At 36.6% G+C, this 27,506-nt stretch overlaps 1 pseudogene; it reads left to right on the top strand.

Annotated features, from left to right (window-relative positions):
• Positions 1 to 9,057: 9,057 nt before the first annotated feature.
• On the top strand, positions 9,058 to 10,942 carry LOC114025937 (annotated as a pseudogene).
• The last annotated feature ends 16,564 nt before the right edge of the window (positions 10,943 to 27,506 follow it).

Genomic DNA, 27,506 nt, shown 5'->3' on the forward strand with positions numbered 1-27,506 from the left:
GGAAAAGTCTGTGTCTGTGGTGAGAGAGGAAAGAGCAGTCCCAGTCCCAGTCCCTGAGCTCTGCCTGGGGTGGTGGCTGCTTCTGGAGCTTTTAACCCACAGACTAAGGGGGGATCAAGTGGCTGACCAGAGGGGGATTGCAGGGATCTCTCTAGTGCAGGATTCTCTTCCTTTGCCCATGCTTGGATCTGTGTCACAGGTCTGGGTGACAGTCTTGGCATGAGGAGGAGCACTGGCATGGTAGAGCTTGTAGAATCCCCCTCACAGTTCCAAGACAGAAAAGAGTGCTTGGGGTCAATCACAGGCCAGAGCACAGGCTAGAAAAGGAGTAACACCTCGCCCCGTATCATACCACTTTGGAAGAGCTGCAAATTTACAGGTCCCTAGAAGTATCTCTGAAAACAGCTGAACAAAACCCCTGAAGCTTGGCATAGTACATTCTCCATACTGGAAGCAGACTCCTACCTTAACAAAGAATTTAAAACTCAAGTAATTTGCTAGGATCATGAATAAACAAAGGTCCAAAAAAAGTCAGACCATAAAATCTTTCTTTGGTAACAAAGAAGATCGAAATATACAACCAGAAGAAGACAACAAAGTCAAAGTTCCCATGTCCAAAGCCTCCAAGAAAAATATGAATCAGTCCCAGGCCATGGAAGAACTCAAAAAGGAATTTGAGAAACAAGTAAGAGAAGCAGAGGAAAAACTGGGAAGAGAAATGAGAGTGATGCAAGAAAATCATGAGAAACAAGTCAACAGCTTGATAAAGGAGACCCAAAAAATACTGAAGAAAATAACACCTTAAAAAATAGTCTGACCCAAATGGCAAAAGAGGTCCAATAAGCCAATGAAAAGAAGAATACTCTAAAAAGCAAAATTGGCCAAATGGAAAAGGAAATCCAAAACCTTACTGAAGAAAATACTTCCTTAAAAATTAGAATGGAGAAATTGGAAGCTAATGACTTTATGAGAAATGTAGGCATTTTAAAACTAATCCAAAAGAATGAAAAAAAATAGAAAACAATGTGAAATACCTCATTGGAAAAACAACTGACCTGGAAAATAGATCCAGGAGAGAGAATTTAAAAAATATTGGACTATCTGAAAGCCATGATCAAAAAAAGAGCCTAGACATCATCTTTCAAGAAATTATCAAGGAAAATTGCCCTGGTATTTTAAAACCAGAGGGCAAAATAGAAATGGAAAGAATTCACCGACCACCTCCTGAAAGAGACCCCCAAAGGAAAACTCCTAGGAATATTATAGCCAAATTCCAGAGTTGCCAGGTCAAGGAGAAAATATTGCAAGCAGCCAGAAAGAAACAATTCAAGTACTGTGGAAGCACAATCAGGAAAACACAAGATTTAGCTGCTTCTACATTAAGGGACCACAGGGCATGGAATATAATATTCCAGAGGACAAAGGAGATAGAATTACAACCAACAATCACCTACCTAGCAAAACTGAGTATAATCCTTCAGGGTAAAAAAAAATGTCATACAGGGAAATAGGGGATTTCAAGCATTCTTGATGAAAAGACCAGAGCTAAAAAGAAAATTTGACTTTCAAATATAAGACTCAAGTGAAACATGAAGAGTTAAACAAGAAAGAGAAATCATAAGAGACTTATTAAGATTGAAATGTTTACATTCCTACAGGGAAAGATGATATTTGTAACTCATGAGACCTTTGTCAGTATTAGACTAGTTGGAGGAAAAAATTATATGTATGTACATATGTATAGATAGATAGATAGATAGATAGATAGATAGATAGATTAGATAGATAGATAGATAGAGGGCACAGGGTGAATTGAAGATGAAGGGGTGGTATCTGGAGAATAAAATTAAGGGGTGAGAGAGGATTATACTGGGAGAAGGAGAAAGGGAGAGGTAGAATGGGGTAAATTAAAACAGACAAGAAAAAGCTTTTACAGTGGAGGGGAAATGAGGGGGAAGGTGAGAGGGAATGAGTGAATCTTATTCTCATCAGATTTGGGTTAAGGAGAGAATAACATACACATTCAATTGGATATGGATACCTCTTACCCTTAAGGAAAATAGGTGGGAAAGGGGACAAGAGAGCAGGGAGATGATAGAGGGGAGAGCAGATTAGGGGAGGGAGTAATCAGAAGCAAATACTTCTGAGGAGGAACAGGCTCAAAAAAGAGAATACACTAAATGGGGTGAGTGGGATAGAATGAAGGAAAATATACTTAGTTTTAAAAACAAAAGTTAAAAATATTGTTTTCACATTCAACTGGGAAATGGGGTGTAGAAATCTATCCTACCCTACAGGAAAATAGAAGAGGAAGGGGATAAAAGAAGGAGGGGAGAGATAGAAGGGAGGGCAGATTAGGAGAAAGGGTATACAGAATGCATGCCATCTTGTGGTGGGGTGAGGGATGAGATGGGGAGAAAATTTGGAACTCAAAATCTTGTGGAAATGAATACTGAAAACTAAAAAAAAAAATAAAGAAATTTTAAAAAAAGTAAAAAAAAGAAAAAATAAAGGAAACCAAATTATGAGTATCAAAAGAATGAAAAGGGAAATCTTTCTCCAGTGAAGATGAAATTTAAGCAATTATTTGGACTTATTTTGTCCAATTACATGACCATAAATCTAACAAGCTAAGAGAAATGGATGAATATATACAAAAATATAAATTTCCCACATGAACAGAAGAGGAAATAGACTAATTAAATAATCCTATCTTAGAAAAAAGAAATTGTACAAGCCATCAATAAGTTCCATAAAGAAAAAAAATACACCATGATTGATTGGATTCACAAGTGAATTCTCCAAAAATTTAAGTAACAATTATTTGCATGCTATATAAATTGTTTGGAAAAATAAGCAAAGAATGATTCCCACCAAATTCCTTTTATTATGATGCTGATACCTAAACTAGGAAGAGCAGAAACAGAGAAATAAAACTATAGACCAATTTCCATAATGAATATTCATACAAAAAAACTAAAATAAAATACTATCAAGGAATTTGCAGTAATGTATCACAACTATTACACTCTATGACCATATGCAATTTAGAACAAGAAGGTAAATTCTTTCAATATTAGGAAAAAATATCAGCATAATTGACCATATCAACAACAAAACCAACAAATAATGTGATTATCTCAATAGATGCAGAAAAAAGCTTTTGATAAAATATAATATTCGTTCCTATTGAAAATACTAGAAGACATGGGAATAAATGGAGCTTTCCATAAAATAAGTAATTTCTATATAAAATCATCAGCAAGTATTATCTGTAGTGGGGGTAAGCTAGAAGCCTTCTTATAAGATCAGGAGTGAAACAAGAATATCTGTTATCACCACTATTACTCCATACTGTACTAGAAATTAGATTTATAGCAATAAGACATGGAAAATAAATTGAAGCAATTAGAACATGCAATGAGGATACCAAACTATCACTCTCTCCAAATGAAATGAGGGTATGGTGAGAGAATACTAGAGAATCCACTAAAATAACTAGTTGCACAAGTTTGTTTCACTTTCTTTTTCTTTCTTTTTTGTCTGTGTTTTCTTTCACAGAATGACTAATATGGAAATTTATTTTTTCACATCTCCACACATATAACCTGTATCAAATTGCATGTCTTCTCAATAGGGAAGGAATGTAGGGAGAGAAGGAGAGAATTTGAAACTCAAAATTTTTTTTAAAAATCATGTTAAAATTTTACATTCAATTGGCAAAACTAAAATATTTTTAAAAGAAAAAAAAAATGATCAATTCACTAAGCAAGTTACACCTTGCAAGATCCAGGAGTGTGTTGCTACAAGCTAGTAGGAGTTTAGATTGTTAAATTTTCTTTGTGATCATTTACACCTTGGAAATCAGCAAACAGTAAAAATAAGGGTTTTATTTAATGATTAAAAGACTTTAAAAATGATGAAGAAATTATAATAAAAAAGACTAAAATTAAGTGAGTGAACTAGGTGAATGGATATATTTAGATAGATAAATAGAATGATTTTGAAAGCCCATTATTATACTTTTAATAGCACTCTCTTGGCAAGGTTATACAAATTTTTTATTGTGGTTGATTAGAATAGATTAATTATCTTATCTCAATAAAACACTGGTCAGGGTAACTTTAATCAGACTATGGCTATTGGCTCTTTGCTGAGGAACTTGTTAACCAACTCATTTAAAAAAAATAAAAATGCAATCTTTCTTCACCTCTTCTATTTTTCTTCTCCTAGTGCTACAGTGAAGCAACAATTCCCTGCTCAATCCTTTTTCTGGAATAGTGTTAAACTGGCAAGTTAAAAGTTGAAAACTATTTTCCATTTAATGTCAGAGCTGACAGCACTTTGGGAACTGCAAGACATCTTTAAGGTTTTTCTTTTTGGTCAGAGGCTCTTGTTTGACAGTTTTCTCTCACCCTAGCCAACTCAAAACATATGAAAGGTGCTCAGTGGAATCCAAGTGGAAGTTCAAAGGAGGACTGGCCTGCTTTCAAGTCAGGTTTGTTTTTTTTTTAAGCTATATTTGGAATTCATTAATTGGTAGGATTGAGCCTCATGCACTACATGCAATCTCTGGAGTTCTGGAACAGGGCAGCAGCCAGGTATATTGGTAGTTCAGATGCACTGTTGCCTTGAGGGTTGGGCCACCCTTGATTGACTACAAAACTTTGCAAACAAGCAGACTTCAAGGCAAACAGATTGATTTTCTGCTTTATACCATTCTCTGTACACTGTAGCACCTCAGAAACAAGTGGTTGCTTTCTCTTTCCACTTAACCAAGTCAAATTGAAAGCATTTCAGAAGGCCTTGATTAAATGAGGTATTAAGTCAATACTAAGGCATATGTAGTTAAGAGGACTGGGCATAGAGAGGATAGGATACATACCACAGAATTACAAGAAGACTTTAAGGCAAATGGACTCAAGCTGTGTTTAGAGTAGTCTATTACTGTAGTTCATTCAGTCCAATTCCAAATCATGTATTTGCTTCTTTCATAAACCAGAGTTCATTCTTTAGGAAATCTTATATTAACATCTTATATGACACCATTGTTGCCTTGTAAATAGATTTTACCATGGTGTGAAGGGGGAGGAACAAAAAGAGTCATTTGCTCTTTTTCATTTATTGATCCTATTCAAGAGCTTTATTCTGAGGAAATCTTCAAAATGAAGTTAAGCTATGGATTGTGTCTAGATTTCCCCCAAAGTGGGTAACAGACACCCTACTTCATCCATAGTCACAAAATGTACTAAAAGGGTATCAAGTATGAGGTAGCCCTTATTTGACCACCAAAGAAAAATCATAATGTAAAGGATTACCAGGAGTCAGTGAAGAAAGAAACATAAAGCACTTAAATAGTCTACCCCTTAAAAGTAAGCTATTAAACATGTAAAATTCAAGAACATCAGTTTATCCTGTACAATCTGTACAAACTCACAGAAATAATATGAAACATTGATAAAATCCAGATATCCTGGTCCCCTGTTATAGGCTGCACTGATTCCAGCTGGTCTTGTGTTCCCAGTTCAGAATTGGAAGCAAATGAAATACTTGTAGGCTATCTAGTTATAAAAATAATTTTCCATGTCATATAATGGAAAAATACTCAGAAAATCAACAGCACTGATTGAATTTGGTGTGATTTTCTTATCTCATACAGAGCTTACTGGCACAAAGATCAAATTTAAAGGAAAGCAACTTCTGCTAGCTTGTGGGCTGAGTTTTTATAGTTGAGCTTCAATGGAAGAACAGTCAAAGTCTTAGCCCCTTAAGCCACTTAAATTTCCTTCCTTCCTTCCTTTCTTCCTTCCTCTTTACTTCCTTTTTTACTTCTTTCCTTTTCTCCTTCCTCCCCTTCCCACCTCCCTCCCTCCCTTCCTTCTCTCTCTCTCTCTCTGTATCTCTCTCTCTCTCTCTCTCTCCCTCTCCCCTTTTCTTTCACAGTTTTATCTTTCTTTGACCATTTTTTCTTACCCTATGACCTCCAGGAGGAAATATAAAATGTTCTGTTTGTCACTCAAAACCCTTCATAACCTAGCCCTCTCCTACCTTTCTAGTCTTCTTATTCTTTACTTCCTGACATCTACTTTTTTTTCTCCTGACTATTCCATGAACAAAATATTCCATCTCTTGGCTCCAGACATTTTTCTCTGAATACTCCCCATACCTGAAACATTATCTCTCATCTATTGCTAGTACTGATCTACCTACCTTCCTTTAATTACCAACTAAAATCCCACCTTCTAAGAGAACCCTTCCCTAGACCCTCTTAATTCTAATGTCTTCCCTGTTAATATTTCTAATATTTGTCTTATATATAGCTTTCTTTGTATATATTTATTTGAATGTTGTCTTGCCTATTAGGTTGTAAGATCCTTGTATTCAGGGACTGTTGGGTTTTTTTTTTTTTTGGTATCTCAAGTATGTGGCATAGTGCAGGCACATAGTATGCACTTAATAAATATTTATTAATGGATAAATTCTGGAAATACAAAGAATGTAATAGAGGGCCCTGCTCGCTACTTCACAGCATGTGTAGGTACTCTATGCCAGAATCCTAAATACCAATTACAAAGGCAGGGAGAGGTAATGGTCTGGTTTGGTGGAGAGAGTGCATCCACATTGAAGAAATCATAGATCTTTCTAAATATGAAAACATATTATAAGACCAACTCATTAATCTTTTTCATATAAGGAAATAATCTCCTACTTTTGATTGACAATGAGGATGGGAATGAGGGCAAAAAATAAGACTGTAACCATGTCTCACTTTAGAGTTACAATGTAGGAGTTATTCTACTAATTTTAATCACAGAAAGAACTCTTGATCTCCCAAAATGAGAGTATTTACTCTACTTTATTTATGTATAGGTGACTATGGTGTTATTTCAAAAATGTCACAGAAAAGCCCATCTGACCTCAATATTTATCTTGATGGACTCTGTAATAGTGCCTGATATTCTATCGGAAGAGTTTCCATTCATTTTAGGTGTTGTTCTCTGTTCCAGTACCAAAGTATCAGAGAAAGTTGTCATTTAGCATTCATCAATGTCACAAAAGCTATGTAAGGAATGGAGCCTGGAAATATGATTTTATTCATATAGGGAAATTCTAGACAAGAGAATTCTAACCACTAAACTAGTTCTGTACCTTCTCTGCAACTTAAACTTTAGTTTTTTTTTTTATTTTTATAAGTTTTATTTTCTTTTTTTTCTTACTTCCCCATAGTTGTTCCAAATATCCTTCCTCCTTTTCCTTTCAGAGAACTATACTAAATAATAAATTATATTTTTAAATTGGAAACAAAATCCACATGCATGCTTAATACATTGAAAAAGTCCAAAACCATGTGCAATCTGTAACACCTTTCAATCTCTAGCCTATTGGTCTTATATTTATATAATAATTGTTTATGTATCTTGAGTAAAAAAAAAAAAAACTTATCACATAAGGTTAATACAAAGACTTTTTTCCCCCACTTGACTATTTCTCTTCTTACCCTAAAATTATTATTTTTGTCTATGCAGAAACCTTTCAGTTTCAAGGAATCAAAGTTATCTATTTTTTCTTTTGTAATTCCCTCTATCTTTTGTTTGGTTAAGAATATATCTACTCATTGCTGTGAGAGGTATATCATCTGTTTCTTTTCTTTTTCTATACTATATTCTTTATTAGTAAGGTAACATGTACTTTTAGAATGTATTGTGTAATATAGTGTAAGGTGTTGGTCTTAATGTTATTTCTGCCAGACTTTTCCATGTTTCCCAGCACTTGTTTAATCAAATAAGGAGTACTTAAATATGCACAGCATTTGCACTTTTTATAATATCAAATAGTAGTTTATTGAATTCTATTGTTTCTGAATCTTCCTTATTTTAACTGTTCCATTGATATATTTCTCTATTTAAACCACCACCAGATGATTTTGATGACTGCTGCTTAATAATATATTTTGGAGTCTGGAAGTGCATTTGCCTTTTCTCCTTACCTCTTTTCAATATTCACCTTCATAGGCTAGCTTAATTTTTTTCCAAATGAATTGTATGATTTTATCAAGTTATGTAAAGTATTTCCTTGGTAATTTTATTGACATATTAAAAGTGGGGCAACTAAGTGGAGCAGTGGAGAGAGTGTCAGGCCTGAAGTCAGGAAGACTCATTTTTGTGAGTTCAAATTTGTCCCCAGACACGTTCTAGCTTTGTGACCCTAAGCAAGTTACTTAACCCTGATTTTCTCAGTTTCTCATCTGTAAAATGAGCCAGAGAAGGAAATGGCAAACTATTCCAGTATCTTTGCCAAGGAAACCTCAAATGGGGTCACAAAGACTCAGACACAATTGAAATGGCTGAACAAAAACAGCAACAACAGTATCATTAAAATTATAAATTAACTTTGTCAATATTTACATTTTTATTCTATTGGCATAGTACAGTCTGAGCACTTCATATGATCTACAGCTATTTAACTTGTTCTTTATTAATCTAAAGAGTACTTTGTAATTGAATCTATACAAGCATTTTATATTGTTTGCCAGGTCAATCCCCAGATATTTTAGACATTTTGTAATTATTTGGACTGGGAATTCTTTTTTTATTAATATTTCTTGTGTTTTGTTATATTTACATCAAAATGCCATTGATTTTTAAGAATTTATTTAGTGACTTACAATTTTGATAAAGCTATTTATTTACTGTCTCAATTAGTATCTTTGCTGATTCCCTAGGATTTTCTTTGTAAATTATCATCAGCCAGTAAGGATAGTTTATTCTTCTCCTTACCTATCAATATTCCCTTAATTTCTTTTTCTTGTCTTATTACTGTTGCTGCCCTTTCCAGAAATATATCAAATAATAATGGGGAAATGAACATCCTTGCTTCACTTCTGTATCTATTTTTTAAAGTTTCTTGTGTATCCCCATTTCATATGATGCTTACTTTTGGATTTAGATAGATGATTTCTATGACTTTTTTTTTAAAATGTCACTCAAGCTACTCAGCACAACAGCAGCACTTCTTCCTCCACAGTGGTCAGCAATGAACCCCAACTCCCCAGCAACCATGTTGAAGGGACCCACAGTTGGCATTGATCTTGCCATGACTTACTCCTGTGTGGGAGTCTTCTAACATAGAAAGTGGAGATCATTGCTAATGACCAAGGAAACAGGACCAGTCCAAGCTATGTTGTCTTCACTTCCACAGAACATTTAATCAGTGATGCTGCAAAGAATTAAGTTGCAATGAATTCCACCAAAACAGTTTTTTATGCCAACATCTGATTGGTTGTAGATTTGATGATGCACTTGCACAATCAGACATGAAGCATTGTCCTTTCATGGTGGTGAATGATGCAGGCAGGCCTAAGGTCCAGGTGGAATACAAAGGGGAGACTAAAAGTTTCTATTCAGAGGAAGTATCTTCTATGATATTGACCAAGATGAAAGAAATTGTTGATGTTTACCTTGGGAAGACTGTCACAAATGCTGTGGTCACAATACCAACCTATTTCAATGACTTTCAACATCAGGCCACCAAAGGTGTTGGAGCCATTGTTGATCTCAATGTGCTCTGACTCATCAATGAGCCAACTCCTGCTGCTATTGCTTATGGCTTGGACAAAAAGGTTGGTGCTGAGAGAAATGTCTTGATCTTTGACCTTGGAGGTGATACTTTCGATGTCTCCATCCTTACCATTGAAGGGGGCATCTTTGAGGTTAAGTCCACAGCTGAGGACACCCACTTGGGTGGGGAGGACTTTGACAACTGAATGGTCAACCATTTCATTGCTGAGTTTAAGTGAAAGCACAAGAAGGATCTCAATGAGAACAAGAGGGCTGTTTGTCATCTGCATACCACTTGCGAACTTTGACTCTCTGTATGAATATATCATATTCTATACATCAATCACCTGAGCCCATTTTGAAGAAATGAATGCTGATCTCTTCCATGGCACACAGGACCCTGTGGAAAAGGCCTTAAGAGATGTCAAAGTAGATATATCACAGATTCATGACACCATCCTGGTGGGTGGTTCCACTCACATCCCCAACATCCAGAAGCTTCTGCAAGACTTCTTCAAGAGTAAGCAGCTCAACAAGAGTATCAATCCTGATGAGGCTGTTACCTATGGTGCAACTGTCCAGGATGACATTTTGTCTAGTGATAAATTTGAGAATGTATAAGACTTGCTGCTGTTGGATGTCACTCCTCTTTCCCTTGGAATTGAAACTACTGGTGGAGTTATGACAGTTCTGATCAAATGTAATACCACCATCCCCACAAAGCAGACACAGACCTTTATCACCTATTCAGACAACCACCCTGGTGTTTTTATTCAGGTTTATGAAGGTGGGAGAGCAATAACAAAGTATAACAACTTGCTTGGCAAGTTTGAGCTCATAGGAATCACCCCAGCACCCAGGGGTGTTGCTCAGATTGAAAGGACATTTGATATTGATGCAAATGGAATCCTCAAAGTTTCTGCTGTGTATAAGAGCACAGGCAAGGAAAACAAGATCACCATCACCAATGATAAAAAGGCATATGAGTAAAGAAGACATTGAGGGTATGGTCCAGGAGGCTAAGAAATACAAGGCTGAGGATGAGAAGCAGAGAGACAAGGTGTCTTCCAAGAATTCTCTTGAATCTTGAGCTTTCAACATGAAGGTTTTGTAAAGGATGAAAAAATGCAACGCAAAATTGATGATGAAGATTCTTGACAAATATAATAAAATAATCAACTAGCTGGTGAAGAACCAGATTGCTGAGAAGAAAGAATTTGAGCATCAGCAGAAAAAAATTGGAGAAAGTCTGCAACTCCATCATTACTAAGCTGTACCAGAGTGTAGAGGGCATGCCAGGAGGCATGCCTGGTGGGTTCCCAGTAGGTGGAGCAGCCCCATCTGGAGGTGCTTCTTCTGGACCCACCATTGAAGAAGTCGACTAAACACACCAGAAGAAAGTGCATTCCACACAGCTTTACAAAAATTGAAGGATTTGAATTTGTAGCCAAGGCAGTAGCAGTTTAAAAGTGTCATTTAAGCTACTGTGTAAATATGGGCATTCTGAGTACCTGAATATGTGCAGAGGGAGAGAAGTGAACAACATTGCACTTTATCAGTACTGTGAACAAATGAATATGCAATTCTTGTCCTGGAGAATAAATCTATTTAAAATTGGCACCATAAAAAAGAATAAAATAAAATGTCACTCAGTGCTTATACTTTGTACTGTTTCTGGCCTAAAAGAGTTAAGGACTTTTTTCTATGTCTGTCAGAATGATCATTTGGTTTTGGATGTTTTGATTTGTAAATGATTGCTTATTTTTATTGTTTCCCTAATTTCAATCATCCTTATATGCTTGGTATACATCTCCCATGATCATAATACATGATATATTGGATAACAATAAATTGTTCTGTTTGGTAAGATTTTGTTTAAAATTTTTTGTGTATTTTCATTAATGATAGTTTTGTTCTTGTGTTAAATCTTTCCCTGTTTATATATGAACACTATATTTTTCTGCCATCAAAGGAATATAATAGGGTACTTTGTTTCTCGAATTTTGAGAATAATTTGTAAAGTATGAGTACTAACTATTCTTTAAAAGTTTTATATAATTCTCTATTGAATGAATTGGGACCGGAAGGTTCTTGTTTGTTTCTATGCTTGTTTGTCTGTTTTCCTTTTGGTAGTTTGTTTACAATGTGATCTATTTCATTTTCTGAGATTAGATTTATTTAAGATTTCCATTTGTTCTTTTCATAGTTTGATTATTTTGTATTTTAAAAGTATTCATTTATTTATTTTTTGTTTTCAGTTTTGTTAGCACATAATTGTACATACTATGTTCTGATTATTTTTTTTTATTTCTTTTGGATTTTTTGTGATTTTACTTTGCTTATCTGCTATTTGATTGATTTGATTTTTTGCTTTCTTTTTTAAGTAAGATTGACCAATGATTTATACATTTCATTATTCTTTTCAAAGAGCAAATTTTAGTTTTATTTCTGTCTTCATTATCATTTTTATGTTTATTATTTCTGTTTTTATGTGCTTTTAATTTAAATACTTCCTTTTTGTTTTAAGTGTTTGCTGATGTTTAAGGTCTTTGATTTTTTTCTTCTTAAAATTTTTAGTAATTTAATTTACTTTCCTTAGTTTTCTCCTATTGCTCAATTTCTGACTCCTTCCTTTTTGATTGTGGTTCCGTTGTGCTGAATCTCAAAGAGTCACATAATTCTGTCATGCTGGGCAATTTATAGTTCATTAGACTATGTTTGTGACCCAATTGACTTTTGTGTGATCAGAACAAACCTCAGATAGATACTGTGCTTATCGCCTTAGGCTTAGTGAGTGCTAGCCCCTTCATACACTCAAGGTCTTTTCCTTGTGTCCTCTCCTGCTCCTTCTCTTCCTTAGTTGTTTGGCATGGCACCAGTTCTTCAGAGCTTTGTAGTGCTGGGGCTTCATTTGCTCCTGAAGGGCTGCAAACACAGGGCAAATTTCTATAGCCTGGAGCCAGGGTATCTAAAGCAGTGGAAATTGAAGTGGAGAACTTCAATGTGAGAGTGGCTTTTGCATCAAGCCTGTATTGTGTCCTTGGTCATCTCATGTAGTTTTGCTACCAGTAATGTAGAAGGTGGAAGAGGGGATCTCAAAGCTCAGGGTCACTGAATATTAGTTCATGTTTCTTTTTGTTTGATTTTTACTTTTCTTTTTTATTTTGGTGCCCTAGATCATGGAGGATACTGAAATTGCTTTATTTTTGGTTGATAATTTGTTTTGGAGGGGTTTAAGAGGTACAGGGGATCAGAGAAAATGTCTGGTCCTTCATTGTGTTACTCATGATGCTACCTTTGTAATTTATCTTTTAGACAGTTGTTTGGAGAACTAAGGAGTTAAATGACTTGGTTGGGGTTTACAGCTAAAATATGTTACAGAAAAGACTTGAATCCAAATTTCCTTGGCTTCAAATCTAGCTTTCTATCATCTATGGCACATTTTTTTTTCATACATAAGTACATATCAAGTAATCTGTTACAATTTTTCTATTGAGAGAGATTGTTAAAAATACATTTAGAACACCTAGAAATGCTGTTAGAAACACACCTGTTTAGATATCAAATTATGAAATGAATGATTGATACCTCTTTATATTCCACTTGCTTGTTGAGAGTTCCAGGAGAATCTGTCTAAATTAGATTATGTGATTGCATTTTTCAAATGTTCTGTGCAATGCAGGGCAGAGTATTTCTTATCTCAGCTGCTTAATATGTCAGAAGAGTTAATCTGCTTTCAAGCCTTTGGTAACTATACCTGTCATGGAAAGCAGGGGACTGAGTGGTATCCTCCACCTCTAGAAGAAGCTGGAGGACAATGGGTCATAAAGTAGTTGAACTTCAAAGCCAAAGCCTTCTGAAAGCACCAAAACAGAAACTGAGGATAATTTTTGACAGACACCCATGAAATGAGCTTTGACTCAGCTAGAAAAAGTCAGAAATAATAAAATGAAAAGACAGAATAAAGGTTATTTTCTTTTGAATATGATCAGAGATAATTTTTCATTCTTTTTCACAAGATGCAAGCCTATGAGATTATGGAGGAGCTTCATGAATGCTTGATGTGATCCTTTCGTATTAATTATTTCCTTCTTCACTACACAATTATCTCCCTCACCACATTCTCTGTCTCTCTCTACCTTGTGTATATCTGTCTGTTTTTCTGTCTATCTGTCTCTCTCTCTCTGTGTCTCTCTCTGTCTGCCTCTGTCTTTCCATCCTTGTCTCTGTCTCTCTGACTCTCTGTCTCTGTCTCTCTGTCTCTCCTCTACCTTAAAAAGATGTTTGGTTCATCCACATCTGAAAAAAGCAACATTCCTTTGAATATACTACTACCTCAATCCATCTACCTATCTTTCTTCTCCCTTTCATTGTTAAATTTATATAATTAATAATTCACTGTCTTACTTAACACCTTACAGCCCCTTCCACCATTTTATTTAATCTGCTGTTTCCTAATGCCACCACTGACTTTTTAATTGATAACCCTATTGGCTATTTCTCTGATCTTTTTTCCCCCTTTTTTCCTGCTATATTTAGTTGAATTAATCACTTCCTCTTTTTGATAGTCTTTCTTCTCTTTATTTTTGTGGAAGTGTTTACCCTTTCTTTCTAACAATCCTTTCCTGTTTTAACTGGAATATGGAGGAAAACAACATAATCCTGGAAAAATAGAGAGATTCCAGAGCCTAGAATTACAGATAAAAGAATGTGGGTAGTAGAGATTCATAAAATGTATTTTAGCAGAAAGTTAGAAGAACAAATCTGTGGCAAGAAATTATATTAGTAATGCTTAGGATGGAGTAGCATGAGTAAGAGATTACAGTTGAGAAGAACTATTATGGGGCAGCTAGGTGGTGCAGTGGATAGAGCACCAGCCCTGGAGTCAGGAGGACTCGGTTCTTGATTTCAAATCCAGCCTCAGACACTTGACACTTACTAGATGTGTGACCCTGGGCAAGTCACTTAAACCTACTGCCTAGCCAAAGAACAAAAACAAAAACAAAAAAACAAAAACAAAAAAAAACTATTAGGAAACTGCAGCAATGTCCACAAGGGTGGTATGGAGTCACTATACTAAGATCATAGAGGGTCAGTAGACTAGAAAGAAGGAGGAAGTAGATGCAAAAGAAATTCTAATCCACACTGCTATTCACTTCCATTTTCTCAGTAAGCCCATTTCATTTACATTCACAGTTGTGATGACTAATTGTGCATTTCCCTCCATCTTATTTTCTTCTCATTATTCTTCTCTCTTTCTTTTTTACTGTCCCTCCTCTAAAATCTGTTATGCTTTTGACTACTGCTTTCCTTTATCTGCCCTCCCTTTTAAACAACTTTCTCACTCTAGGGGAGTGGGAGCAGTACAAGATGGGAGGTATCCCAGCAAGCCAGTGGCAAGTCCCACCTCAACAAACCAGTGGGAGATCCTGAGCTCCAGGATATTGGAGCAGATAAGCACCAATACCAGAAACACCCCCCCACCTTGGGTACATTGGCACAACCAGAGGAACCAGCAGATGCCAGCTCTGAGTCTTTCTTATTTTTTTTAGGATGTATTCAATGCTTATTTTAATAGTTAATTAGATAGTATTTTATTTTCCCCCGTTACGTGTCAAGAAAATGTTTAGCATTAATTTTTACAAGATTTTTAGCTCCAAATTTTTCTCCATCTTTTCCTCCCTTGCCCCTTATCAAAATGGTAAGCAGCTTGATAAAGTTTATAAATGTGCTATCATATAAAATATTTCCATATTAGTCACAGTTCTAAAAGAAGAAACAGATCAAAAGGAAAAAGAAAGAATAACCATGAGAAAGAATAAAGTAAGTGAAAAAAATGTGCTTCAGTCTACATTCAGAGTTCATCAATTCTTTATCTGGATATGGATAGCATTTTCCTTCTGGAATCCATTGTACTTGTTGCAGATCATTGTGTTGCTGATAAGAGCTGCATCATTTATAGTTGATCATTATACAATGTTGCTGATATTGTGTAAAATATTTTCCTGGTTAACACAGTGTTGCTGATACTGTGTAAAATGTTTTCCTGGTTTGGCTCATTTCACATTGCATTAGTTCATACAAATCTTTCCAGGTTTCTCTAAAATCATCTTGTTCAGCATTTATTATTGTACAATACTATTCTATTACTTTCATATACCACAGGTTGTTCAGCCATTCCCCAAATGATAGGCATCCCCTCCATTTCCAATATTTTGCAAAAAAAAATGGCTGCTATAAATATTTTTACAAATATGGTGCTTTTTTCCCTTTTTTACAATGTCTTTGGGATACAGACCTAGTACTGATATTGCTGAATTGAAGGGTATGCACAATTTTCTTGCCCTTTAGGTATAGGTCCGAATTGCTCTTCAAGATGGTTGGATAAGTTCACAACTCCACCAACAATGCATTAGTTTTCCTACATCTTATAATTAGTTTTCCTACATCTTATAATGATAAATGATATAATGATAGATGATGATTTATCATTTTCCATTTCTGTCATATTAATCCATCTGATAAATGTGAGATGGTACCTCAGAGTTGTTTTAATTTTCATTTCTCTAATCAAAAGTGATTTAGAGCACTTCTTCATATGCCTATTGCCAACCTGATCAGAACCAGCCTCCAACCTGTGAGTGGCCAAAGCCAACCAAAAAGAACAGGCTTTATATAGGAGAGTCAGGACATATTACAGAAGTTTAACTAATTTCAGAGTGAGGAAAAAAGATATATGCAGACAAAACATCCTCCCTTCTCCTAGAAAGAGGGCTTAAGCCTGATGAGACTGGGGCCACTTACATACATGAAAAGAGTGGCCCATGACACAAACATTCATAGATCTTGAGATGGTTCTTATGTTAGCATTTGTTAGGACAATACAAGTATTCTTGGGTCCCATGGGAACAGTCATTGTCTCAAGTCTTGGGATTCATGTTCAACCTGCCAAGTACAGACCTAGAATTCTGTGACAGGAACAGGAGTACAGTGCCTGTCAGTGATAAGGAATAGGGATTGTGAACATGTGATGGACAGCCCTAAGGAATAAGGGAAGCTAAATTCCTTGGCAAAAACCTGGTGCTGGTCCAACTAATACACTTTGCCAAACAGTGATATAATCCTGAGTGCAAAGGATTATTGTTATCACAAGTTGAGGAAATAGTCTACTTGTTGAGCTTTAGTGCTGGAAAACAGGGTATCTCAAAATGTTTTGACACTATTGATAGCTTCATCTGAAAACTGCCTATTCATAATTTGACCATTTATCAATTGGGGAATGGACTGTGTTCTTGTAAATTTGACTCAGATCTCTATATATTTGAGAAATGAGGCTTTCATCAGAGACACTTGCTGTAAATATTGTTTTCCATCTTATTGCTTTCTTTCTAATCCTGGTTGCATTGGTTTTGTTTATACAAAAGCTTTTTAAAAATTTAATATAATTAAAATTATCTATTTTACATTATGTAATGCCATCTATCTCTTTTTTGGTGATTAATCCTTCCCCTCCCCATAGATCGGACAGGTAGACTATTATTTACTCATTTAATTACTTATGGCGTCACCCTTTATATCTAAATCTTGCCAGATGTCTATCATATTTAACTTTTCTGTTATGTTATTTAAATCCTTAGTTTTTTTTCTTATTTATGTTTTGATTGGATTTATCAAATTCTGACAGGTGACAGTTGAAGTCCCCTACAAGTATAGCCTATTTCTTCCTGTAAGTCACAACTTCTCCTTTAAGTATTTGGATGCTGGGGATTTCTTGGAGCCAAGACGGCATATTAAGGAGTAAGTTGCTCTCACCCTCCCTTATTGATGTTGAAAAACCAAGAAAATTTTGCCCCAGGGAAAATCTTGAAACAGTGGAGCCAGTAGAAAGACTGGGTGTAGCAGTTTTTCAGCATGGAAGACTTGGGGGATTAATGGGAAAGGCCTTGCTCACTCTGGGGGAGTGGGAGCAGTATAGGACAGGAGGTGTCCCTGCAAGCCAATTGCAAGCCTCACCTCAGCAGACCAGTGGAAGATCCTGAACTCCAGGGTGGTGGAGCAGGCAAGCACCAACACTAGGAACCTCCTAAATCTCAGGTGCATTGGCACAACAAGGGGAACCAGCAGATACCAGCTCAGAGAACCATCACATGCACTGGCATGTGTCCACCAACAGCTGAACTTATGCATGCTCTAGCACAGCTCTGGGAGAAGAGGTGACCTCTAGCAACCAGCCATCACCCCCCGACCCTGAAAGCTTCAATGTGACACTGGGGAAACACAGAACCCCCTTCTGGCTTGGACACATAAGAGCCACCACCATCAGCTCTAGCTCAGCATCAGGTAAGCTACCAGACCCCTATAGGCTCCAGCTATTTTCACCTGAGGCCCCAGCACAGAAAGCAAGTAAACAGGCCCCCAGCACCCAGCACAAGAAATGTGGAACAGTGTCCCCTGTGCCCTGGAAGTATAAATAAACTTTGAAAGCAAAGAAAAAGGCAAACAACATGAGCAAAAAGCAGCAAAGAAAAACAGTGACCATAGAGAATTATTATGGTGACAGGGGAGATCAAACACAAACTCAGAAGAGGATAACATTGTCAATATATACCCAAATTTGAAGCCTCAAAGGAGACTATGAACTGGTCTCTAGCCCAAAAATATTTTTTGGAGGAGCTCAAGAAGGATTTTAAAAGTCAAATAAGAGAGGTAGAAGAAAAACTGGGAAAAGAAATGAGAAATATGCAAGAGGGAGCCAACAACTTAAAAAAGGAAGGACAAAAATTTACTGTAGAAAACAATTCCTTTAAAAATACATTTGGCATTGGCTTTGTTTGTGCAAAAACTTTTCAATTTAATGTAACCAAAGTTATCCATTTTGCTTTTTGTAATGTTCTTTATCTCCTGTTTGGTCATGAATTTTTCTGTTCTCCATAAATCTGATAGATAAACTATTCCTTGTTCTCCCATTTTGCTTACAGTATCAGCTTTTATATCTAAATCATGAACCCATTTTGACTTTATTTTGGTATATGGTGTGAGATTTTGGTCTAAGCCTAGTATCTGTCATACTCTTTTCCAGTTTTCCCAGCAGTTTTTTTTTTTTTGTTTTGTTTTTTTTTTTTGTCAAATAGTGAGTTCTTATCCCAGAAGCTGGGGTGTTTGGGCTTAACAAATAGTAGATTACTATAGTCATTGACTATTGTGTCTTACATATTTAACCTATTCCAGTGATCCACAACTCTATTTCTTAGCAAGTACCAAGTAGTTTTGATGATGGCTGCTTTATAATACAATTTAAGATCTGGAATAACTTGACCCCCTTCCTCTGCATTTCTTTTCATTAGTTCCCTTGATATTCTGGACCTTTTGTTATTTCAAATGAATCTTGTTATTATTTTTTCTAGCTCTATAAAATAATTTCTGGTGGTTTGATTGGTATGGTACTGAATAAGTAAATTAGTTTAGGTAGACTTTTCATCTTTTTTTCAGCCAAAGACAAGGTTTATTAGAACATCCATCATATTGGGCAGACTCTTAAGGAGTCTGAAAATAGGTAAGCAGTGGCTAGATTATAAGAATCTAAGCAGTGGATAGATTTTAAGAATCTAAACATGTTAATGGAGACAAGATAGATCTTATATACAGAAAGACTGTGGCAGGGATCTATGAGTGACCAAGTAATCTATGAGGTAATAGCCAGGGAAATGGAACCTAGATAGGACCAAGGGTGTGAAGTGGCCTGAGGCCATAGAGAGGAAAGAAAATGAAGAGATTTGGTGTAGCCACAATGAAAGGCCAATTGATGGGATTATAGCCTCAGGTGAACACAGAGACTTGGCCATGTGGGAAAGTCCAGGGTTTTTCCTTTCTGGGTCCCAGATCTCAACCCCATCTTTCCCCCCTCAAACAAATGGGACTCAATTTCTTTTGGTGCAAGGGGTGAAGGTCTCAGCTTCTGAAACTCCTTCCTGCTGGCAAGGGGCATAGAGCTGTCCCTGCCTCAAGGGGGTCCCAAAGAGGAGGTTGACTGGACCTGAACACAGGCTGCATGTAGGGAAAGATGGAAGATATTGACTGGTACTTGCTGTTTGCTACCAACTGTAAGTGAATAGGCTGTAGTCTGGAAGACATAAATCTGACAGAAAAGACTGCAGGGCCCAGATATAAAGCAGGGAGCAAATTTAGGGCCCAACTTTGAGAGGATAAAACATCCTTAGCTCTGTTTGGATTCAGTTTTCCAATCATGCAATATCAAATCTACCTCATAGCCAGACTCAGGAATAGCCAGGTGGGTAATATTCCCTTTCAAAGGAACATAATGGGGAAACTGAGCAGCCAGGAGGATCCCATCTTAGACTGAAGCTAAAATTGTCCTCTCATCTTTTCCCAATGCTGACTTCCCACCAGTATCATCTCCTCTGAGTAGCTTGTAGCTTTCTCTCAGATGGTGGATTATTGATTATCTATGGATTATGACCCACCAGATGACTTAAAATAAAATCTTATGAGCTTTTACTTCAAACAGCAAGTTATCTAATCTCAGTTTAGGAAAAACTTTTCCAGGATTTACATCTCAAACTTAAATTTATCCTAATGTAAAAAGCCAGTCATTAGAGATTTCTATATATTTGCAAATTCTCAGCAAGCCATACATGACCCAAACAAGCTTTTTGACTAGTTTACACATTAAAACAATAACCAACAATAGCTAAATTATTTTAGCGGTACCTAATGAAGTGTAGACGTTAGGGGTCCCAGAATCCCAAAATCACAACACCTGGGTCCTGCCCAAAAGAATTCGACCCAAGCCTTCTTCCACCCAAAAACAAGGTTTATTGAAGATTCGCCCTATTAGCTAGACTTTTAAGGAATCTGAGCATCTGTGGGCTATTGGCTATATTGTAAGAATCAGAGCATCTTAATGGAGACAAGATGGACCTTATATACAGAAAATCTGTGGGAGGGATATAGGAGTGGCCAAGTAGTCTATGAGGTAGTAAAATTCCAGGGACCTGGCCCACATGGCCAAGGGAGAATGGAGCCTAGCTAGGATTAAGGATGGGAAATGACCAGGGACCATACATAGGGAGAAGACAGTGGAGGGGAGATTGCATGTAGCCACAATGAAAGGCCAGTTGATGGGATTATAGCCTCAGGGGAATGCCAGAGATTTGGTCATGTGGGAAAGTCCAGGGTTTTTCCTTTCTGGGGCCCAGGTCCCAACCCCTGCAGTAACCAAATTATGAAAAGTTGCTTGACATAACTGATACAGAAAGTTCCATCAATTTGAAACTTAAAACAAACCCATTATCAATCAAGTGACTTCAGTTTGTTAAATGCACTTCCAAATTACTTTACATGGAGGATCAACATCTCATCATTAACAGCTCAAACTACAAATTTAAAAGAGCGTGCTTACCCAAGTTTGGAGGCTAGCTTCATTACTTTGAGCAGGATGTGTTGAACTTGGGTGACGCTTCCAGTTTGCCCTAGGGCCCAAGGCCATTGCCAGTGGGGCCCATGATGTAGCTGCTGCCTCTCCCCCCTCCTTCCTTTTCCCTATGTGGGGGAGGGCAAAATCAAAAGTGAGGGGTAAAGGGTGAAACTCTCTTCTCCTATGAGAGGGGTTAATAGATACCCTCTTGACTCACGCAAAGGGAATGGGAGAAAAGAGTGACCAGGTTTTGTAAGGAGGAGTTCTAAACTCCTTAATGATCAATCACAAAACCTCCAGAATCTGCCAAGATATTTTTAGCTGTTCTAACTTTCCCTGTAAACTCCATGAAGGAGGATTCAGAGGTATAGAGGGAAGGGAGTAAGTAAGCCTCAGGGAACCAAAAAGCAACTGCAGTTTTCCCCAATTCCCTAGTGCCAAGGGAATTAACAGAGCATATACTTCCAGATAGGGTGTCTGTCCTTGTCCTCTATGCTGCGGAAGGTGTACCCAGGTCCATGGCCTTCAACAGACCCAGTGAACTGAAAGCATCAGGACAAGTGTGAGACAGCCTCATAACTCTGCCAGAAAAGCACCTCCAAGCCTTGGTGCTTGGAGAGCAACCACAACTGCAGTGCAAGAAAGGGAGGGAGAGGAGGCTTACATACCTTCCAATCTTCACTGAAGAAGAACTTGGGGTTAAGCGGTTTCCCCATATGTGCCACCAAAATGATGTGGTTTAGGGGTTCAGGGGGTGCCTGGGACCCCAAAATCACAATATGCGGGTCCTGCTTGAAATAATTCAACCCAAGCCTTCTTTCAGTGAAAGACAAGGTTTATTAAAACATCCATCATATTGGGCAGACTCTTCTGGAGTCTGAACACGGGTAAGCAGTGGCTAGATTATAAGAATCTAAATAGTGGGTAGATTTTAAGAATCTAAGCCTAGAATTGTCATTTTTATTATATTAGCCTGTCTTATCCATGAGCAACTGATGGTTTTCTAATTATTTAGAACTGACTCTATTTGTGTGAAAAGTGTTTTGTAATTGTGTTCATCTAGTTCCTGGGTTTGTTTCAGTATGTAGACTCCTAAATATTTTGTAATGTCTGCAGTAACTTTAAGTGGAATTTCTCTCTCTCTTGCTATTGGGCTTTGTTGGTAATATATAGAAATGCTGATGATTTATGTGGATTTATTTTATAGCCTGCAACTTTGCTAAAGTTGTTTTTTCTTTCAAATAGTTTTTTAACTTGATTCTCTAGGATTCTCTAAATATATTATCATATCATCTGCAAAGAGTGATAGCTTTGTTTTTTTTTTTGCCTATTCTAATAACTTCAATTTCTTTTTCTTCTTTTATTGCTAAAGCTAATGTTTCCAGTATGATATTGAACAACAGTGGTGATAATGGACATCTTGGTTTCACCCCTGATCTTATTGGAAATTCTTCTAGCTTGTCCACATTACATATGATACTTACTAAAGGTTTTAGGTAGATGCTATTTATTATTTTAAGGAAGACTCCATTTATTCCTATGCTGTCTAGTGTTTTTAATAAGAATGGGTGTTATATATAGAGAATTAAGTCAAATCCATAAGAATAGAAGTCATTCCCCAATTGATAAATGGTCAAAGGATATGAACAGGCAGTTCTCAGGTGAAGAAATTAAAGCCATCTATAGTCATATGCAAAAATGCTCTAAATTACTATTGATTAGAGAAATGCAAATCAAAACAACTCTAAGGTACAACATCATACCTATCAGATTGGCCAACATGACTAAACAGGAAAATGATACATGTTGGAGAAGATGTGGGAAAATTGGAACACTAATACATTGTTGGTGGAGTTGTGAAATGATGCAACCATTTTGGAGAGCAATTTGGAACTGTGCCCAAAGGGCTATAAAAATGTGCATATCCTTTGACCAGCAATAGCACTTCTAGGCCCAAAGAGATCATACAAATGAGAAAAGGACCCACATGTACAAAAATGCTCATAGCAGCCCTTTTTGTGGTGGCAAAGAATTGGAAATTGAGAGGATGCCCATCAATTGAGGAATGGCTGAGCAAGCTGTGGTATATGAATGTAATGGAATAATATTGTGCTTTAAGAAATGATGAACAGGCTGACTTCACAAAAACCTGGAAAGACTTGTATGGTCTGATGCTGAGTGAAGTGAGCAGAATCAAGAGAATGTTGTACACAAACAGCCATGTTGTGCAATGACTAATAGTGATAAACTTAACTCTTCCCAGCAAGACAAGGATCTAAGACATCTCCAGAGGCCTCGTGATGGAAAATGCTATCCATATCCAAAGAAAGAACTATGGAAGATGAATTGCTATTTTTTTTCTTTTTTGTTGAGTTTCATTTCTGCTTTCTGATGGTTCCTCCTATTTGTTTTAAATTTTACTTACAACATCACTAATGTGAAAATATGTTTAATAGGAATGTAAATGTATAGGCTATATCAGATTGTGCACCATTTTGGGGAGGGTAGTGGGGAGGAAGGGGGAGAAAAATTTTAAACTCAAAAGCATATGGAAGTAATTGTTGATAAATCAAAATAAATTAATAAAAAATTAAAAAAATAAGAATCTGTGTTGTATTTTGTCAAAAGCTTTTTCTGCATCTATTGAGATGATTCTGTCATATCTGTTAGTTTTGGTGTTGATAAGATCAATATGCTGATAGTTTTCCTAATATTGAACCAGCCCTGCATGCCTGGTATAAATCCTACCTGGTCATAGTGTATTATTTTTGTGATAAGTTGCTGTAATCTATTTGCTAATATTTTATTTAAAATTTTTGCATCTATATTCATTAGGGAAATTGGTCTATAATTTTCTTTCTATGTTTTGACTCTTCCTGGTTTAGGTAGCAGCACTATATTTCCATCATAAAAAGAATTTGGTAAGACTCCTTCTTTGCCCATTTTCCCAAATAGTGTATATAGTATTGGAATTAATTGTTCTTTAAATGTTTGATAGAATTCACTTATAAATCCATCTGGCCCTGGAGATTTTTTTCCTAGAGAATTCATCAATGGCTTGTTCAATTTCTTTTTCTGAGATGGGGTTATTTACGTATTTTACTTCCTCTTCTATTAATCTGGGCAATTTATATTTTTGTGAATATTCATCCATTTCACTAAGATTGTCAAATTTATTGGCATATAATTGGGCATAATAGTTCATAATTACTGTTTTAATTTCCTTGGTGGTGGATTCACCCTTTTCATTTCTGATGAAATCACTAATGTGAAAATATGTTTAATAGGAATATATTTGTATAGCCTATATCAGATTGCATGCCTTAAGAAGGAAGGCAGGGAGGAAGGGTGAGAAAAATTTAAAACTCAAAAGCTTATGGCAGTGATTGTTGATTAATCAAAATAAATTAATAAAAATATGTAATAAAAATCCAATTGGCAATATGGAAAAAAAAGATACACTGAAGAAATTTCCTTAAAAAGTAGAATTGGTCAAATGAAAAAGGAGATACAAAAGCTAAATGAAGAAAATGATTTGTTAAAAATCAGAATTGAGGAAGTGGAAGGTAATGACTCTTTAAGACATCAAGAATCAGTCAAACAAAATCAAAAGAGTGAACAAATAGAAGAAAACATAAAATAACTCATTGGAATAACAACTTACCTGGAAAATATATCCAGGAGAGATAATTTAAGAATTGTTGATCTATCTGGAAGCCTTGATGAAAAAAAAAAAGAGAAAGACTGGACAGCTTCTTTCAAGAAATCATCAAGGAAAACTGTCCTACAACAAAAGGATAAAATAGTCATCTAAAGAATCCACTGATTCTTTCCTGAGATCCCAAATTGAAAACACCAAGTAATATTACAGCCAAATTACAGAATAGTGAGGTCAAGGAGAAAATACTGAATGTAGCCAGAAAGAAATAATTTAAATATCATGGAACCACAGTCAGGATTATGCAGGACCTTACAGCTTCTACATTAAAAAAATCAAGGGCCTGAAATATGATATTCCATAAGCAAAGTTGAATGGATTACAACCAAGGATCAACAACTACTCAACAAAATTGAGCCTGGTCTTTCAAGGTAGGAGAAGGACATTCAATGAAATAGGGAACTTCCAAAATTTCCTGATGAAAAGACCAGGTCTCAAAAGAAAATTTGATCTTCAAATGTAAGACTCCAAGAGAGGCACAAAAAGGTAAATAATACTTACTGAACATCTCCAAACATACTGACTGCATTCAACTCTGATGGAGCCATTTTCTTCACTCCTTTCCCACCTGAAAATGGGATCTGTCCATGGAGCCACTCTGGGTTTTGATAGTCTAGCTTTGACCTCATCTTACTTAGTTTCAGGCCTATACCACAAATACTTCATCAACATCACTAGTTATACTATCACATATATAATTCCATACTCCTCATTCCAGTTCCCCAACTACTATTTATATATAATTTTCCCATATTATAATGTAAGCTTCTTAAAGATAAGGACTGTCTAACTTGTTTTTATTTTTATCCCTAGTGCTTAGTACAACACATAGTAAGCACTTAATGCTTTATATAGTTGTATAATATATATTTGAACTGTATACCTTATATGTATGATATAATATATGCCAATCACATTGGCACAATTATATATGATGTTTTAAATATTTTGGTTATGTTCACATATATTTTTGTTTCTTTTTTTTTTAAGAAAAAGAAATTGGATGCTATACTACTTGGTGCACATAAGTTATGTATTGATATTGCTAAAATGGTGGAGTAAAGGCAGGCACTCACCTGAGCTCTCCCCTAAACCCCTCCAAATACCTTTAAGATGATTCAAACAAATTCTAGAGCAGTAGAACCTGCAGAAAGACAGAGTGAAATAGATTTCCAGCCCAGGACAACCTGAAAGGTTGAGAGGAAAGATCAACAGCTCCAGGCTAAGAGAGGAGCATCATCGAGGACAGGCCACGCCAGAACAGATTGGCCCCAGCAACCCCAGAACAGTCCTCAGGGGACTGAATCACTGGCAGCAGTGGTCAGTCCCAGACTTCTTAGACCACAGATACCAAAGACAACTTAGAAGGTCAGCAGGAAAGGTCCATTGAAGTTGAGTGAGAGAGGAATGCAATCTAACTCAGGCCACACCAGCATAGCCCAGGCCCCAGCAAACCAGGAACAGGCCTTGGGAGTGACTGAATCAGCAGTGGCAGTTGCAGCAACAGTGGCAGGAACAATAGCTGCTTCTGGAGTTCTCAGACCACAGATAAGAAGGGGATCCAACAGCAGGTGAGAAGGAGATTCCAGTGGTCTCTTTGCAAGCACTGAGGCAGGACTCTGTTGCTTTGCCCATACTGAAATGTGGGTCACAGTCCTGGGTGGCAGTCCTGGGAGAAGGAGGAATATTAGGATAACAGAACTTGGGTCAGCAAGCCTCCTCACAATGTGTGAGGAGCAACTCTCCTCACAGTTTCAGGGCAGAAAAGAGGGCTTGTGGTCACTCACAAATGAGAGCGCTGACCAGGAGAGGAGTAAACACCTTTCTTTAGATTATACCACCTTGGAAGAACGGAAAACTTGCAGTGCCCTGACATTCCAGAACCAGAGCATGAAATAAAAATTGAAATAATCCACTGACCACTCCCTGAAAGAGATCCCAAAATGAAAAGTTCCAAGAATATTACAACCAAATTCCAGAGTTCCCAGACAAAGGAGAAAATATTGCAAGCAGCCAGAAGGAAACAATTCTCATATTGTGGAACCTCCATCAGGATAACACATGATTTAGCAGCTTCCACATTAAAGAATCAGAGGGCATAAAATGTGATATTATGGAGGTCAAAGGAGCTATGATTACAGCCAAGAATCATCTACCCAGCAATACTGAGTATAGTCCTTCAGGGGAAAAATTGGCATTCAAGGAGATAGAGGACTTATATTCATTCTTGAGAAAAGACCAGAGCTAAGTAGAAAATTCAACTTTTGAATACAAGACTCAAGAGAAGCACAAAAAGGTAAACAGGAAAGAGAAATCATACAGGACTTATTAAAGTTAAACTGTTTATATTTCTACATGGAATGATGATATTTGTAACTCATAAGACCTTTCTCATTACTAGGGTAGTTGGAGTATATATAGAAAGAGGGCATAGTTGTGAGTCGAATATGAGGGGATGATAACTAAAAAATAAAATTATGTGATGAAAGAGGAATGTATTGGGAGGGAAAGAGAATGGGAGCAGTAGAATGGGTGTAAATTATCTCACATAAAAGAGGCAAGAAAAAAACTTTTAAGGTGGAGGGGAAGAGAGTGGATGTGAGAGTGAATGGGTAACCTTTACTCTCATCAGATTTGGCTTAAGGAGGAAATAACATACACACTCAATTGGGTATTGAAATCTATCTTACCCTACAGGAAAGTAGGAGGGAAGAGGACAAGAGGGGGTGATAGAAGGGAGGGGACATTGGGGGAAGGGTTAATCAGAAGGAGGGACAGGGTCAAAGGAGAGGACTAT

Source organism: Vombatus ursinus, unplaced genomic scaffold (genome assembly GCF_900497805.2).
Source record: "Vombatus ursinus unplaced genomic scaffold, bare-nosed wombat genome assembly UNPS02014832.1, whole genome shotgun sequence".
NCBI lineage: Eukaryota > Metazoa > Chordata > Mammalia > Diprotodontia > Vombatidae > Vombatus > Vombatus ursinus.